A 16,069-nucleotide genomic window follows, 5' to 3' on the forward strand; every position below is an offset into this window, starting at 1 on the left:
TTTAGTATCTGCTAAAAAATAGATTTTGCATTCTGAATTAACTATTTTCAAGTGAACTGTTGTTGTAAACTCTGTCTGTGCCTGTGCCTGAAGAATGTAGGTGGCTAGAAAGACAATATTTTCCCCATGAGGAAGAATTGACCTTTTTTTTTTTTTTAATTTATAAAGAAATAGTTTTTTTCTCTATGCAGTTATAATGAAGATAAAATAATGAAAACAGTAGTAGGGGGAAATTTTAAATTATAAAATTCTATCATTGTAAAGAAAAAAAGCTAGAAGTCAGGTTTTTAACCCATGAGTGAAATTTTTATCATGCAGTGCATTTTGAAAAAAAATTTAAAAGGTAAGTAATATTTTCTAAAATAACCTTACTTTATGAAGATTTATGATGAAACTTATTTTGCCATAGAAGGAATTCTTAGATATTTAAAAACAATGGGAAATTAGTCTGAAAGTGCTTTTTCCCAGTGTGTAACACGTATTTATTACCTACAGAATGAAAAACAAAATCATATTTTGGATCTTTAAGATCTGACTTAGCAAAAAGCTAATTTGCTTTGAGGCCCTTTGATGCATTTAATTTAATTTATTGGAAGCAAGTTAATATGAAATGATAAAATAATTATTAAAATGGAAATAGAAGAAAAATGAATCAAATCAATGGGGTGTGTAGGGGGAGTGGCCGGTTACCGTACCTCACAGAATAATTCCCAGTTTAATCACATTAAATCTAATTGTTACCAGACAGATGATGGGAAATATAGCTTTGCTTTGTAACAGAGAGAGGAAGCGAGAAAGGCAAAAAACAAAAAGCCAGAATGTTGGTAAGATAAATCAAAGAGTAAACTGATACCGGAAACCAAAATGGAGTTCTTAAGGAGACACTGCCTCTTTGCCATCTCAAAGGAAAACTTTTAAATGGATATTGTGTGGTTTTAGAAAACTAATTGTAGTTTGTAAGCTATCCATATTCAAGTCGATAATTACATACAGAATGACCGGCATTGTCCAGACACTGTGCGGCTCATCTGTTTTCCAGCTGATTAAGTTTCACTGATACCTACAGCAATGGCAGTGCCAAGTTTTACTGATCAATGGCAGTCCTCATTAAAATGGTGATAAACAGTCTGTGCAGTGTACCTTGATCTGTTGTCTTATTGTGTGTTGAATGTGTGAAGTAGTAGAATTTACAACAATCTGACTACATACATGATTTATATCGGCAGGATTAATTTTATACAACTACATATAGTTTCAGACTTCTGTGAAATAAATACAATGAGTTCTTCATTGTTGTTTTTTAAATTTTGTGATTAAAAAAAAGCTATTCCAAAATTAACTTGAAGAAAGTGTAGATTATTCTGAATATTGTACATTTTTAATAGCCTCATTTAAAACTTTTTTAAAAATTTACATTTTCGCAGTGGGAAAAGAGTCCTTTGTTTAATTCTGCCAATTTCTCTCCATCTTTAGCGATGCCATTTTAGTCTAAACTTCTGTAATATTACAGCAATATTCTAGCAGGCTTTTCCTCTTCTTGTATCTTGTCTTCTTCCTATTCTTCAAACCACATTCTGGGAGATCTTGAAAAGAAATATACAAAACGAATCATTTCACACCAAGAGTGTGTTGGAGTACGTGATAAAGTATACATTTGAAAATGTAAACAACAGAATGATAATAAGCATAAATACCTAGTTGTAGCTTTTGGCGGTATGGCGCATTGGTTATTCTGACGATTCCTCACATAAAAAACAACCAGATCCTCTACAAAAGAGATTATCCTATGTTTTTTTTTTAGATAATACATTGCTGGGATCACAGGAAATTAGAAAAACCCCAGGCCTTCTCATCTCATTTTCTGATCTCCATGGCACAAAGTGGCAGTAACTTTAGTCTAAAGAAGGATGTTTTCTGAAGGAAAATCAATGAGGATATGGGGTTTGGGGGCAACTGACTTAAGAGTATTGGTTTTCTGATCATCTCACTGTGGGTTCCCGCCTTTTTCAGTCGTTATTTGCGATGTGGGCACATTAGCAGGCTGCTGTCAGAATTAATTAATGTGGGAATTCCATTGAGATTTTCGAACAAAAGATTCTTGACAAGTATTGGTGAGATTCTAAGACATTTGACTTCACTGAGAAGTTTTACTGTCATGACTCCTTTAAAAATCTCTTTACTTTTGGAGATGTGTTTCCAGTTTGGGTGATCGCTAATGATGGACTTATTTTTAAGGGAAGATAAGTAGAAGGATATTATTGACTTCTTTCATATTAAGTCAAAACATTTAAAACAACTCTGAACTTAAAGAAGTAATAGAAATGAGTATTTGAACACAGAGGTATTTTCAGACTAAATAGTTCATGATGAGTCAAGGTTTGGGATGACAAGGAAGGGTTAGAACTGTATGATTTTAGTCTCTTTCTATGGGGCCCTGCAACTTTGTAGACAAAAGAAGAAAGAAAACAATTATGTATAAGGGGCTATGGGGACTTAAATGTGATGTAAAAGATGGATAGCCCACCCATGCTGTCACTTTCTGGCTGCCCTCTGAAGAATGAGGACTCCTTTCTGGAACCAATATGATGGGAAAAGCCTTTCCCCTCGAGTTGGCAGGATGTCCCTATACACAGGACAGAGTTTTGAATGCAACAAAAATTGCTTTCTGATGGAAAGAAGGTTAAGATTGGGGTGGGGGGTGGGGGGTGGGTTAAGCTTATGTTTTTTTTTCTTTCTCACTGAGTCATCTGTTTCTATTTTTGATCCATTCCAAACTTGCCTTAGCTTCTTCTCAAGTCGCTGGCAAAGTGGTCGTTCTTCTTGGTTACCGGTTCCTAATTCCAGATAAGCTGGTATTCCACAGATCTAGCTTCTTGAATCTTAGTTTACACCTTTTCCTTTAATCATGGTGCCTTAGCCTTTTTCCATTATCAACATATATTGAGCACTTGCAGTGAGTTGCATGTTTTGTTAGGCACCTAAAAATGCAATAGAGAGCAAGACACCCATGGGTACTGCCTTCCTAGAGCTTCCCACACAGGTTTTTGTGTAAATGTCAAATATACAAACTATATCTTGCATTTTAATATAAATGGAGCATTTAAATTGACACTTATCGATACTTGTAAACTACTATTTAAAAGAATACTAGTCTATGGCCATGCCACTCTGAACAAGCCCAATCCTGTCTGATCTCGGAAGCTAAGCAGTGTCAGGCCTGGTTAGTACTTGGGTGGGAGACCACCTAGGAGGACCAGGTGCTGTAGGCAGAAAAAATAAATAAAAAATAAGGGATTGTAAGTTGACAAGGTCCTTGCAATCTGTGAGGTCAACCAAGGATTGCCGAAAGAGAGAGAGAGAGAGAGAGAGAGAAGGAGGGAAGGAGGGAGGGAAGGAAGGAAGGAAAGAAGGAAAGAAGGAAAAGAATAGAATACTAAATCCCAAAGTGTCTTTTGGAAAAGGAATAGGACATTTTAAAATCAGACGAGATATGTCAATCCTTGAATGCCAATGCAATGGCCGAGGACTAGGAGGGGGAAATGTAATTCAAAGCAATTTAGAAGTGTTTACTTGCAATCACTTGGGAAAATTACTTTAGGACGTTTTGGAAATTATCTTGAACGTTTATTTATAGGGAGAGATGGGTAGGACATTATTGAATGTTTAGTCTTTAATACCTTTTTTTTTTTTTTTTTGGCTCAAAAGAAGCCTCTTGTTAAAAGAGAGAGAAATAGAATTAAGAACCCAACTAAGGGATTTGCTTAGGCCACATAAGTGGTTGGTGACAGAAATAGGAATCACATCTCTTGCCACTTTGTCTAGTACTCTGTCCATTACTGCACTCTGTGAACTTGCTGTTTCCGCTGACTGATAAGAAATCAGTCTCAGAACCGTTTCTTGAATATGTTAAAAAAGATAAACCCCTTCCCACATTCCGTAGGAACCAGGCTTCAGTTTGTAAATCTGAGGGCCAGGGGAGACTATTTTTTCTCATGATATGGCCTTTACTGTTCCTGGCTCATGCCTGGGGGCAGAGAACTAATAACAATAATGGAAGCTACGTCCTTGCACATAAACATTTGGCAACTCACAGCATGAGATGTCTTGTCAGCACAGGGGATAAAAATAATGGTGTAAAGATTTACTGTCAAGGAGCTGGAGCGGCCTCAGCAGGATGGCAGCTCCAAGCAGATAGATGGGCTGGCATGCTAAGGTCACCTGTGTTTACACTGATAAATGTGTGTGGTTTTCCTAGCCTGCATCACTGTATTGAGCTTGTGGTTTTTGTAGCACCTGTAGCTCTCTCTAGAATGTATCTTTCTGTTTCTATGGAGAGACAAGTAAGCCTCCTCATCCTTTGACTTCCCAGAAATAAATGATACGATTGGTGTGAAAGCAATTTGCAGCTAGACAAGATGACTTATAAATATTAAGAATTATATATGATATTTGTATTAGAATATATGGACGTAGTCAAAAACAAGTAGAGTTGCATAATTGGTGAAACATTTACTAAATTTAGTTTCAATATACTGATTTGGTTCCATCCCTTAATATTTATGTTGAGGCTTTTTAATTTACCATTTTCTTGACTGAAACGATTGCGGCATGATGTTTTAAGAAATAGGACTTTGGCTTATAGTACAGTTTCTTTTGGGTTTTTCTTTTTAGGTTTTTCTTAGGTTTATTTATCCAGAGTTCAATAAAAAGCTATTTTTCTTGAGTTCTAAAGTATGTTTTAGGTATCTGTTATGAAATCATATGACTACTAGGAATTTAGATAAAAATCATTTTATTTCTGAATATTTTTATTGGAAAATCAAGTGGATCTCTCTTGTAAAAACAAAATGCCCTTTTATACAATATACAAGTTTACGGAAAATCTACAATTATACCTATCAACATAGCATGTTATTAACTTATAGGTTACAGGGTTATAAATTTATGTGACTGGCTTTTACCAAGCATACTCAAGTTTTAGTCCATGATACATGATAGGAATGCAATTTTCTTTAAATATGCAAATTTTAAAAGCTATATTTATTTCAATATCACTTTTATTGCCTAAAATCATGCATTGTTTTATTTTGTCTACAGATATATTGTTCCCCAAATCATCTTTAATGAAAATCTTTTTCCATTCTAAGATAATATTTGATTTTTGGAAGCAGGTAAATGCCAGTTAAAATCAAAGCTTATATATATAGCAAATAATTGGCCTTTCTGGATATTACTTATTTAAAATAAAACACAAATAATGACTGTAATGCAATACAACAGGTGTTTCTAACAAATATAGACACTGGAAAATGCATTACTAGTTGATTTTCTGTTTTATCTATTAAGTCCTTTTAAAGATACTTATGGAAACTCTCTCTTGTAAAATTATGGCTAATTATAAAAGAGAATCTTTAGGAAACCAGCATTCTGTGATCTCTCGTTGATTAAATGAAATAAAATTTAGTGTGAGGTTGTTTTAATTGTGTAAATACCCTTTCCTGTCTTCTGAGTAGCTCTCTAGAAATAGGGAAAAATATGCGATGGGTTTTGTTTGGGTGGTTCCATTGTAGCTTAGCAAGGTCATGCATTATATTGTCTATTATCAGATAAAATTTCTCAAAAACAGATGGCAACCAGGCAGTGTTAGAAAATTTATAATTTACTATCCTGTGCTAAAGACAAATGACTGAGTAAAATTGCAACCTCATTAAACATCAAAACAATCTTCAATTATTCTGACTGGTTCTGCATGTTTTACCCTTTATAAGGTCTTTTGGCTGAAGACCCAAGTTCATCTATTATTGCTGCTTTCTTTCCATCTGCTAAAATTGTTGCACACATACTGATTTTGCATTCTAAACTGTTTTACCTGGCAAAGCAGCTAAGCAAAGCTGTCTTGTCTTCATTATGACTCATTTTATTTTTCAAATACCGAGCCATTAGAATTAGAAGTCACACAGAAAGAAAAATAATCAGGTATATTAAAAACAACAATTTGAAACACTGTAGTTGACCCTAGAAACGGCTCAAGGTTGGAAACTGTCACCGATCCCTGTTAAATTCAGCAAGCAAACCGAAGCAGTTTACTTTCACATTTTACTAAATGGCCACTTTTAAGCATCCAGAAGAGACTGCAGCTTTCCAGGGTGGATGACTCTGTTGGTTTCCTGAGCAGTTAGGGGCTTGCGTGGCTTGATAAGTATGCCAGCGTGAGCAAAGAAACACAAAAGCAGCTATTGTTAAGGGAGTTGGGTAGATTTTTGCCAAGACTTTACCCATCAAACCTCTTCTGTGAATCAATGATTAAAATGTGTTAAGTTTGGCAAAATATTATTGTTGTTGTTGTTGTTTTTTTACTGACTGCAAAAAATAAGGCTATAATCAATGAATATTTACTACTAGACTGATTGCCTAAGAAACCGAATCATTGACCAGGGTACCCTTCTGAAAATCAAGATAGAAAATAAATGTATTTCATCATATCAATCTGCTTCAATATTTTCCCAAACTATAGATTAAACATTTCTATTTTTGACATTAAAGCTTCAATTCATCTTGCCTCTATCTTTCTCCATATCTTATCACAGTCTTGGCTCAGACAATGTCACTTTGCTTTACACAGATCGAGGATACGCCAAGTACTTTATTGCCTATGTGTGCTTGTGTGTGCGTATGCACATGTGCTAGCTCCACAGTAAGAATGATCCTTATAGTAATGTCCCATTTACCCTTGCATAGAGCTTGACTTCTAAAACAAAACTTTAACTATTCCACTAGGAAATGGTATCTTCGTCCCCTGAGCTTTTAATCTCTTTATAACTCATTCAACATTTCATCCTATGTTTATGGTGTTTCTTTATGTAGTTTAAAAGTTGTCTTGATATTTAAAGTTGGCATTATGCGTTTAACCTATCATGAAAGTCAGTCATGAGATTTCCAGCTAGAACTTTATGAAAGAAGAGGTCTGGATTTCCTCCTCCCTTCCCCACCTTCGAGGACCTGGCAAAGGATGTTGTAACAGCTACTTCATAAACATTTTTCCAGGTTGCTCTGATATTTCTCTAACGATTCACTCACTTTTTGTCTCTCTGTTTCTGGCTCTGATTTATATTTATTGTCAATTATTTTCTCTTTCGCTCTCCTCTCTCTCTTCCTTTGCCTTCTCTGTTTGTTCTAGGTTTTTACTTTGTTCCTCAGCCTTGGTTTGCTGACATCCAGCCTGGTTCACAGTACTGTGCAAATCCAATCTTTTTCCTAGCTTCATTGAGATTTAATTGAAATAGAATACTATGACAGTTTAAGATGTACAATATAGAGATTTTATGTGTGTAATATTGCAAAATGATTCCCACAATGAGTTTAGTTATCGTATCCATCACCATACGTAGTTAGAATTTGTGTGTGTGTGTGATGAGAACATTTAAAATCTACTCTCTTAGAAATTTTCAAATATACAGTATAGTATTGTTAACTACAGTCATCGTGCTGTGTGTTACTTCCTCAGGACTTAGCTGTTTTATAATATGACGTTTGTACCTTCCCACCACCCCACCGCCCGCCCCTGGCAATCACTAGTCTGTTCTCTGCTTTGTTGATTTTGTTTCTTTTAGAGTCCACGTACAAGGCAATGATTTTTATGGATATGACACTCAAAGCACACGTAGAAAAAGCAAAAATAGACAAGGGGGACTAAAAAGCTTCTGCACAGCAAAATAAATGATGAACAGAATGAAAAGGCAACCTGTCGAATGGGAGAAGATATTTGTAAACCACATATCTCATAAGGGGCTAATATCCAAAATATATAAGGAGCTCATGACACTCAGTGGAAAAAAACAAATAATTCAATTTAAAAATGGACAAAGGACCTGAATAGACTGTATTTCCAAAGAAGGTATTAAAATGTTCTATTAATAAGTACATGACAAGGTGCTCAACATCACCAATCATCAGAGAAATGGAAATCAAAACCACAGTGTCATACCCAGTCACAAGGACTCCTGCATACACTTCTAGGATCTATATTCCATTCAATTAATAATTTTCATTGTTAAGAAGAGTCTATTTTTAAAAGTAATTATTTGCAAAAAAAAAAATCTTTTGAGAATGCAAAATACCTAGGGATTTCAATTTTATTAAACAGCCACATGTGATAACTATATATACATATTTTTTTCTTTTTAATAAAAGTAATCCATTGTTTGGGAAATCAGCAGTGCCAAATTCTAAAGACAAACTTAAGCCTATGAAATATAAATTAAAGCACATATACATATGAAACAGTGCAATGCATGTAATGTTTAAAATCAACTTTGAATTTCAAAACTCTTGGCTAGTGAGAGGCTGAGAGCATCACTTGTGTAGGGGCTATGAAGTTGAGAGGAGTAAAGTGACCTCTGACTCCAGCTCATGGCTAGGAACAAGGCTAGATTCACCAGCATTGCAGAGTGTGCTCTGTACTGGGATGGTCCTCTTCAACATGCTCTCAGTATTTTGAATGAAGGCATGGATGAGCAGCTTATAAAATTTACAAATGGTAAAGAAAAAAAAATTTTTAAACTGAAATTATCTTGAGAGTTTGGGATTCCAAGATGATTTATAGTGTGGGTGTTCGAATAGGATTTTGAGAAGAGTTTTGCATGTTCCATGATTTCTGCACCAAGCAAACACGATCAGAGTTTGCGCTGATGGATGTAGAGTGTTCATTTAGTAAAAGAAATACTCATTCTCTTCATTTTGGAGTGTTATGATTAGACCCGATCTGGAATGGGTTGTGCATTTCTGCATATGGCATTTTAAGAGCCAGCGAAATAGGAGAGAATGAATTAAGGAGGAGGATCAGAAAGATGAGATATTTAGAAATGATGCTTTATGAGGAACACAGAGTAAATGGGGTGTGTGTAGTCTGAAGAAGAGGATGCTAAGTGGTTCCAAATGATAAAAACTTTGCACCCTAACATTTGCGAGTCAAATGCTAGGTGTGATCCTCATGACCGACCTAGTGGTGAGGTGAGGCGTGAATGCAGGAAACTGTACCATGGTGCAGAATGTGGTAAGTGTGATAATAGCTCATACTCAGTGTCCGGTAAGGGAAATAGATGCCCCTAGGTCTTACAGGCAGAGAGAGAGAGATGCAATATAGGGGAAAGGAAGGTGGTATTATTCCTCAGACGGAGAGCAGGAGGCTGCTGCAGCCCTGTGGGTAGAACCTGGGACCCCACACTCACTGCTGTTGTGAGCAGGAACCACCTTCCCCATAGCTTCTGGAGACACGGCTTCTGCTGATGCTACAGGTGACTCAGCTGGTACCTTAGGCAGATGCCGCCAGGAACCCAGTGCTTCCTTTCTTCTCTGGCCTTCAACTTAACCTCCAGATCTGACCCAATTCAGCTGAAAAGGGAATCTTGGAAATGTTAGTTTTCTGATTTCCAGTGATCCAGGAAAAGGGCACAGCAGAGGTTATGGAAAGGTAGATATGCGGCTGGTTACCAGCTGGCATAGGTAGGATTAAAAGTTACTGTAGAAACAGAGGTCCAGGTAGGATATAGAGAGATAGCCAACTGACATGGTTATAAAGACTTCATATCTTCAAATATTTGAAGAATTGCCCTGGGAAAGCCAGAGAGATGTTCTGTGTTGCTCCAGTAAATGATAGAAGTCATTCAGAGATGAAATTTAGCTATTTATGAAAAATAACTTTTATAACTAGAATTCATGGCAGAATGATCCACTCCATCATTATATGAAGTATTCAAGCAAAGCTTTTATGGTAATTTTTTCATGGATGCTGTGGAAGGGATTCTTATGTGTGGTAGATTGGATTGGATGACATCTACAGTCTTGAAATTTTACAATTTTATGACTTCTGAACTCATCTAGAAATAACAAAATATAACAAGTAGATGAATTAATATGCAAAACATTAAGTGAAACTAACAAAAGGAATTCAGTTTATTCAACATGATTCAATAACCTGGAAAACAATGCGTACACGAAGAGGAAATAAACAATAAGCTTTTATCAGCCCTTTTCAGGTTCTGAACTTTTTAAATAAATATCCATCAGTGCTCCAAATAATAAGCCTTTGAGGTTCCATGCAGGATTTGGGTAGGAAAATGTGCCTCCTTCTACACAGACATTGGCACAGTGCTGAAGGGTGGCAGCCAGCTAGCCAGCCTCAAATGTCAAGGCCAGAAGCAGCATCTGTGTGTGAGAGCAGATTATCCCATTGGTAAACTCCACTCATGGGCAAGGGCACAATTATGCCATTATTGACTAAAAAACCCTTTCACCTGAGCTCTAGTGATGCAAGGTGATGGAGAAGGATGCATTTCCTTTATATGGAAGAGGAAGGAACTTAGAAACTGATAGACAAAAAAATAAAATGAAATATAAAATAAAATAAAGGAAAGAGAACAATGTAGCTTCATTTATTATGCCAATGAAAAATACTCTAATGAACTCCATATATCTCATGATTGGATGGTATCTAAGTAGCAAGCGAATGGGGTCTAGCTCGTCCACTGTAGAATCCCTTATAAAACATCCCAGCCCAGTGGTCCCCAGTAGGCTTGAGCAGAATCAGTGATAGGAAGTCAGGATCATCATAACAGCCCACTGGGAGGTAGGAGAGCAGAGCAAAGAAAGACCTGGGTTCAGATCTTCACTGTGCTGGTCATTAGCTGTATGAACTTAAGTATTTTATGTCATCTGTAAGCATCTGCCTCAAAGGGTTGTTATAAGACTAAAACAGACAATGTGTGTAACACTATCTCGATAGATGGTGTCCGTCATTATTATATTAAACTATATATTAAACTTTATAGTAAATGGATTTCAGTTTCCCTGTAACTCAAGCCCATTAATCTTCATTATGGTTCGGGAGATTCACGTGATACAGGTATTTTATCCTTTACTGTCAGACTTTCAAATATTTGCCTGTAGGAATCGTGACTTCGCTTATTATTGCTTTTATAGTCTAAAGGTCCCTGTTTTCTCATCCTTTTCTCATATTTCATGGTCCCCGGTCACCTCATGACCCTCCTGAGGATCGATGTTCTGAACGCGCGCTGAGGCTGGGACTGTGATGGACTGTGATTAAGTGGTCGAAACACAGAGATAAGGATGAGAATGGAGGACGGAAAGTGCTGGAACAGGTCCAGTTTGGGTTTGGGACTAGGAGATTCAGCAGCTCTGATTTGTTTCCTTTTATTCACGTGGTTCTGAGATTGGCTTTTTTCCAGAGGCACTGAGCTGTCTGTCACTCCACACACTGCTTCTCACCTGGCTTTGCTCACAGGTTGAATACAGGCTGCCTGTGTGATGTGTTTTGGGTTTCCAGAAACGTTTCACCCCAAAACGCACTCTTCTCTGATTTTGCATGAAAATCATATATTTAATTCTTTACTATTTTATCTGAAATGTCCACAGACAACCCTGAGTTAAACCATACCTTAGCTAATTTACTTATAACATATATAAGTCAGATTCCTTAAATTATACTTCAATGCATTAAAATTCATCCTATAGGTTGTTTTTTTGTACGTATAACTTTATAAGAGGCTGCCTATCTCTAGTTGTGCCATTTTGTATTTCCACTAGAAAAATATGAGCGTTCTGGTTGCTTTCCATCCTCACCAGCACTTCCTATTGTCTGTTCGTATGTTATACCTATTCATTCATTGTGTTCCTAATAGATACATAATGGTTTCTGACTGTGGTTTTAATTTGTAGTTCCCTCTTGTTTATTGATATTGAATATTTTTTTATGTGCTCATTTGCCATCTTTATGTCTTTTTGGTGAAGTGTCTGTTCAAATCTTATGTTAATTTTTAATTGGATTGTTTGTTATCTTATTGAATTATCTTGTTGAATTGTGAAAATTCATGTATATGATCATATACATATATTTACATATATTTATATACATACATATATATATATTTATGTACCAGTTCTTAATCATATATCTGTTTTGCAAATTCTTTTTCTAGTTTCTGTATGTTTTTAAATTTATTAAGTTTCAAAGAACATCAGTTTTAATTTTTATCAATTTTTTAATGGTTTATACTTTTTATGACTTATATGAGAAATCTGATCTTAGCATAACCTATGTCACAAAGATTTTTCTCCTACGTTTTCTTTGGGAAGTTTTATATTTTTATACTTTACATTTAGGTCTGTGATATACTTCAAGTTGGTTAAGATCTTAAGAAATGTTTTTGCATATGAATATCCAATTTTTACATAACATTGTGTTGAAGACATTATCTTTTTTGAATTGCCTTAATGTCTTTGTGGAAAATAAATTGACTATATACTTGTGAGTCTATAGCCACACTCTTTATTTTGTTTCATTGATGTTTATTTATATCTTTTTACCAATACCATGTTGTCTTAATTGCTTAGTTTCATATTAAGTATAGAAATCAGGTAGTATGAATCCTCCTTGTTTCTCTTCCTCAAAGTTGTTTTGTTCATTTTAGGTCCTTTGTTTTTCCATACAAAGTTTAGAATTAGACTGCCAAATTGATTATTTTTAATATTGCATTGGATTTGTACTTCAGTTTGGAGAAGAATTGACATTCTAACAATATTGAATCTTCTGTGAACGTGTTACATAGTGCCATTTATTTAGGACTTTTTATTTATCTCTTTAATGCTTTGTATCTTTTAAGCATTCATCTTTTGCATATATATATTGTTAGCTCTATTTTGTATCTTATTGCTATTTTAAATGACACTGATTTTTTTCTTAATTTCAATTCCTAGTTATTTATTTAATTATAAAGGAATACGATGATTTTTCTGTCTTATATCCTGTGACCTTGCTAAACGTACTTACTAGTTATAGTAGTTTTTCTGCAATTATTTGGGATTGTTTATTTAGACCACTTGTGTGTCTACTGGAAATACAGATTCATTTTTTCCTTGCCAGTCTGTATTTATTCATTCATTCATCCATCTACCCATCCATTCATCCATCCATCCATCCATCCATCCATCCATTCATTCATTCATTTATTTATTCATTCACTTTTTGCTTGCTTTATTGCATTGATTAGGACCTCCAAGTGAGAGTGATGATAGCAAACCTCCTTGCCTTATTATAAGTCTTAGGGGAAAAGCATTCAGTCTTTCTCTATTAAATATAATGTAGGTTGTAGACTTTTTATATGGAGAGTTTGAATAAGTTCCCCTCTATTACTAGTTTGCTATGAATATTTATTGTGAGTGAATGTTGAATTTTGCCAAATCATTTTTCTCCATGTATTGAGATGATCATATACTTTTTCTTTTTAGTTTATTGATAAAGTAAATCACAATTATTGACTTTTGAATATTAAATCAACTCTGCATTCCTAGAATATACCCCATTTCTCATGGTATGCTATTTTTTTTTCATATATTCCTGGATTTGACTTGTTAATATGTATAAGGATTTTGTGCTATGTTCATGAAGTTTATTGGTCTGTAGTTTTATATGATTTATCAGCAAGTTTAGCTCTAGGGTAATATTGGCCTCATAAAGTGAGTTAGAAAGGTTTTTTTCCTTTTTTATTTTCAAGAAGATTTGCATAGGAGTAATATTTTTACTTTCTTCAGTGTTTGGAAGAATTCACCAGTGAAGGCATTTGGGCCTAAAATTTACTTTTTTGAAAGGATTTTGAATTCAGTTTTTTTCCTGAATATAGAACTAATCAGGATATATTTCTTCTTGCATGAACTTGAATAGTTTATATCTTTGCATGTGTGTCCATTTCGGCTAAGTTGTTGAATTTATTGACATAAATGTGTTAATAATGTTTTCATTGTCCTTTTAATAACAATAGAATCTTTATAATGTCCCCTCTTTCATTTCTGATATTGATAATTTGCCCCCTCTCCCTTTGGCTGGCTAGAGGTTTTACATTATGATTGATAATGATAAAGAACCAGCTTTGGCTTCACTTATTTTTATAATTTTTAAATCTGTTTTAAATTTTGTTGATTTCTAATTAAAATTTCTCTGCGACGGCCTCTTTGGCCCATGGTTTATTTGGATATCTGTGGGTTTTTAAATTTTCAAATATTGGGGAAATTTTTTAGGTATTTTTTGTTTTTAACTTGTGGTTTAAATTTTTTTTTTAAATTGTTGGGTAGTTCACACTGTATAAATTTAATTGTTTTAAATTTGTTAAAATGTGTTTTATCTCAGAATATGGTCTATCTTGGTGAATGTTCCATGTGTACTGGAAAGTGTTTTTCTGCTGCTGGGTATTCTGTAGATATCAAGTAACTTGATGTAATGGTACTTTCTTGAGAACACGTTTTGAAAGATATAGGAAATGTTAAGAAGTATAAGAGTTAATGATGCCTGTAATTAAAAAAATAAGCCAGGAGCTATGAGGAGACTTTTGCTGCAGCCACAGTGATAGCACAGTGACTTTGTCCTCAAGGTCGTGAAATTGAGTGACTGAGGCTGAGTAGAGGCAGACTGAAGAAGATCGTAAGCATACGTCTCCAATGACCCACATTCTCCATTGGTGTGTTCCCAGCTCTTTGATGGAGCTGTTTTGCTGTATTGTTTTGACATCAGATTTCAGACTTGTTCATTGAGTCCTCCTCTCTTCTTACTGTACATCAAGGATTAAATAAAGATCAGGGAAGGGGAGTTCCGAAAAGGCATAATTATTCAAATATAATTCAGTTATAATGTCAATTATGTGTAATGTATCACATGGCCCCCCAAATCTGTGTCCTTAGAATTTAATTTGTACTTTTAAGGATATAGTAACATCTTCTGTGGAAATGAGCTTTAAAATAGACCCAATATTTGGTAATCTGGGTTTTGAAATGAGCTTTAAAATAGACCCAATATTTGGTGATCTGGGTTTTGGACCAACCTGTAGATAGTGAGAGAACCCCCCCGCCCCCTCTCCCAGAGCAGCAGTACTGTGTGGATGACACTTTGGAAGCACTGGAGAGAGATGGTTAGGTTACTTCCTCCCTTAGAAATGGATATTTAAAAGAGTTTAAGAAGAATCAGTACCCTATATTAAAAATCATGTCAGCTTTTCCCTTTAAACCCTAATATTAGAATTATACCATTTTTCTAAGCAACTTTGTTCAAATGTAACGTCTTTCTGATACTCTTTTTCTTAGACAGCTCTCAGGGATGAGAAGGAATTAACATAGCATTTTAGTTGTTTTTATTTTTCAAAACTTTTGGAGAGCTATCAAATTTTGTAATCTTTAAAAGAGGGTAGAGTCATGTTTTGTTCAAAGACAATTCAGTCTGCAGCAGGCCCTTTTAGAAGAATAGCTATAAAGGGACTTTTCCTCTCTGTTCTGAAGCTTTAGTGTACGCATGTGTTCAGCGTAATTTGTCTTTTTTTTTTTTAAGTTATGTAATATTTTAGGAAGAGCCAGATGCTGCTAAAGCAAGTAAATTCCTTTTGAGGAACTAGAAATCACAGACATTCTACTTTTCCACAGGCAACATGTGGTAAGGACGTGCAATTAGTTACATGCTGCGTAGCCTAGTGTTTTCCAAATCTTCAGGAAGAAGACTTTTAGAAAAACATGACATTTGAGTATCACGTGTAGAAGTAGTAGCCTTTGGAAGAAACGAAACCTTGACCTATAGGGATACTCCGACGGTCTTGCCAGCTCTAACATACCAACCTGTCATGGACAGTGTTTCTGCGTCCATGAGAAACGTAGCCAAAGATTTTCCTGGACTTGACACCCAGAGGACAAAACAAAACTTACGCTTCTAGGTGTGTGAAGTCTGGCAAAGGAAATGTTAAAATCCCCTGCCTTCCTTATCTATAGGCGTATAGACACTTCGTGATTAAGGAATATACTTTCGCTGCTTTATTTCATAGTGCAATAGATAAAACCCGCTCAACAAGCCTGGGATGTGACTATAAGCACCTCATTTTAATTTCACTCTTTTAACAGTCTACAGTCTCACATGTCTAATCTCGGTAACAAAAAAATGTTGCGTATCTGTCTTGACCACATCACTCTCGGTAATGCAAGATCCCCAGTACTTGTGTGACCCAGGCGGGAAGAGGGGGCTGTC

The 16,069-nt window shown here is 35.3% G+C and overlaps 1 pseudogene; it reads left to right on the forward strand.

Moving 5' to 3' along the window:
* The first annotated feature begins 3,150 nt into the window (after nucleotides 1-3,150).
* On the forward strand, nucleotides 3,151-3,269 carry LOC111743368 (annotated as a pseudogene).
* Nucleotides 3,270-16,069: the final 12,800 nt, after the last annotated feature.

Source organism: Pteropus vampyrus, unplaced genomic scaffold, assembly GCF_000151845.1.
Source record: "Pteropus vampyrus isolate Shadow unplaced genomic scaffold, Pvam_2.0 Scaffold112, whole genome shotgun sequence".
NCBI lineage: Eukaryota > Metazoa > Chordata > Mammalia > Chiroptera > Pteropodidae > Pteropus > Pteropus vampyrus.